Raw genomic sequence first — 2,959 nt, 5'->3', positions numbered from 1 at the left:
AGAGAGAGAGAGAGAGAGAGAGAGAGAGAGAGGGGGAGGGGGGGGTAAGAGGGTTTTCACACCAACACTAGAGAGAGAGGAGGGAGAATAAGCATTGGTCTTGCAATTAGCAATCGACAAAGTGACATCTATAGAATCCAGAATCGACAAAATCGAAAATTGACGTAATTGGAAAAGTTTGATCCGACTAGTCCAAGGTAAAGGCAGGCAAGCCCAAGGTCGGAACGGAGCTCAAGAGATGGAAAGGCGGACAACGGGAGGCAACTCTTGCAACACTCGGCTATTTTTGAAGGTTTTTATAGTAGATTTCTTTGAGCTTGGCGGGTGATCTCGCCTTCAAATGGAATTGACTTGGAATTTAAAGGTGAATCTCAAAATTCATAGGTGGGATTGCTCTAACCCTAAGTTTTTTTGAGTGCTTAAAGGAAAATTAAAAATTTCGAGGCAAATCTCAAAATTTTGTAAGGGGGGTTACACTAAATCGAGTTGAGGCAGAATGGTTCTCTCAAAAACTTTAAAAACTTATATATGAGAAATTTTAGGGGCAACTTTATTATATTTGCTGGCTTTTACACTCAATTTCTCTATACTTTGTAGGTTTCCTCACCTTCAAATCTAGAATTTCAAGATAATCTTTAAAATTTGTAGGTGGGATCACACTAAAAGAAGGTTTTTTTAACAATTCGCTATACTTGCTTTTTCCCAAAACATTTAGAGAAAAATTTACTATATTTGAAGGTTTTTGTACTTCGTAGATTTTTTTGCTACTATGGCTCTTTTGGAGCATGGAGATATTGTATTTTTTTATGTTTGGCCAAGCGATGGCGTGCAACGTTCAACAACAATAACTCAGTTGTGAAGCAAAGGCAAATAGGGGATAAGCACCGTAGAGAGAGAGAGAGAGAGAGAGAGAGAGAGAGAGAGAGAGAGAGAGAGGAGCCCATTCGCCTGTCCAAACCTAGGCACACATTCTTCTCCATGCACTCTCCCATCCTCAAATCATCAGGGAAGTAATTGAAGTGAAAAGTCAAAATGGGTTCTTTTCCTATAATATTGAATACGAAAAGACCTTAATGGGGATGCAACGATGCAAAGCGTCCTAGCATTGGATGCATTTGGGCATTTTCTGTGGCTAGCAATGTTGTTTAATATTTTGGGAGACACCGCCTCTGACTACTTAAGATGCACATATTTAAGACCATGTAGACGTTTTACATCTATTCCAAGATATGTGTGCGCATGCGCACACGTGTGTGTGTGTGTGTGTGTGTGTGTGTGTGTGTGTGTGTGAGAGAGAGAGAGAGAGAGAGAGAGAGAGAGAGAGAGAGAGAGAGAACATGATTTTTAACAGCATAGGAAGAATTCAAATGGACAATGAAAATCTAGCAAGAAAGTCTTGAACTCAAGACTTGGTATGTGTGTGTGTGTGTGTGTGTGTGTGTGTGTGTGTGTGTGTGTGTGTGTGTGTGTGTGTGTGAGAGAGAGAGAGAGAGAGAGAGAGAGAGAGAGAGAGAGAGAGAGAGTTTCCTTGGCAACTTGGTAGCCCTCCAAAAGTGACATGGAGTGTGGCACTAACCAAAACTTGTCTTGCTTCAAACAACTCAAGGTCGTGAGAAGCCCATCTTTGGGCAAGTCATGGTTTTGATAGCATGGTGCAACAATCGCAAGCTGGTAGAAATCTGGTACTTTATCATTGGTTGATGAGTAGGGAGATATGGGTAGTTTGAATTTATTAGAAGTCGTGTGAAGGATGAGTCAGTCGCAACCAATCAGCTAAAAGCACTCCATGTGCTCATTATGTGAGAGAGAGAGAGAGAGAGAGAGAGAGAGAGAGAGCTACCTAGCAAGTCTTCAACTCAAAAGAATAGACAGGGAGAAAAGAAGGTGGAGAAAGAGATAGTAAAGATCTGCTAGATGAGTCTTGATCTCAAGATCTAATACGAGAGAGATAAAGAGAGAGAGAGAGAGAGAGAGAGAGAGAGAGAGAGAGAGAGAGAAGGTAAACCTATATATTATTATCTTTTTAGACTAGAGTTCCATTCTCCTCACATGTGGCTGCGTAGATACACACACACACACACACACACACACTCACATACCTACATGACTTCGTATGTGTGTGTGTGTGTGTGTGTGTGTGTGTGTGTGTTAGAGAGAGAGAGAGAGAGAGAGAGAGAGAGAGAGAGATCCAATTGACATGCTTTCTTGACCACAGCATCGCGTGGGTCACATAGTGGGTCACATATGTGAGGAGTACATACTGGTAGGCTTGATAATAAACTACCTTGATACCTGCCAAGATTCCGCGTTGCTTACCACTTAGGAGATTGTTGTCATATCCTCATAAAAAGGAAGAGGGGAGACAGTGGACTCGAACTCATCACCACCACACAATTACCCTGCTGATGATATCACGTAACCAACCAAGCAGCTATGTCGAGGTGTTCCAAAACGGCAATTCATGTATGAAAAAAATCTTGCAAGTGGTCTTCCTTCTGCTCTGCCCACAACACTGAAATGTGCGTCCCATGCCATGCTTGTCTCGCCTTGCTCGCACGCCCACCTGTTTGACTGTTGCACAACCATCTGGGTGCTGGTCGCGCATTTCCATGCTGCTACGCCACTTGCGACCAGTATTTTCTGAGATTCGGCTTATTAAGCCTTTTTCCAAAATGGGTACGACATACTAGTATGCATCAAAATTAGAAAAAGGCAAGCCATATCTTCCTGAATCCTACGTGAAATTCACAAGATAAGGTCGCTTGTGACCAAAGAGGACAATTTCTAACATCCTATTGAGCTCTAAATTGAATTGCATGAATTAATAAGCCTATACGTCCAAAAGAACAAATCAACTCTTCTAGAAGAGCCAATGACCCTTTCTGCAACATCATGGATACAAACTCAAAACAAGCACATAACAACATTGAAGAGGGGGCCATAATTCGTGCCAATGTTG

The sequence above is a fragment of the Adiantum capillus-veneris genome, chromosome 7 (assembly GCF_014529385.1).
Source record: "Adiantum capillus-veneris isolate H3 chromosome 7, ASM1452938v2, whole genome shotgun sequence".
NCBI classification, from domain to species: Eukaryota; Viridiplantae; Streptophyta; class Polypodiopsida; order Polypodiales; family Pteridaceae; genus Adiantum; species Adiantum capillus-veneris.
This window is presented reverse-complemented; position numbering follows the sequence as displayed.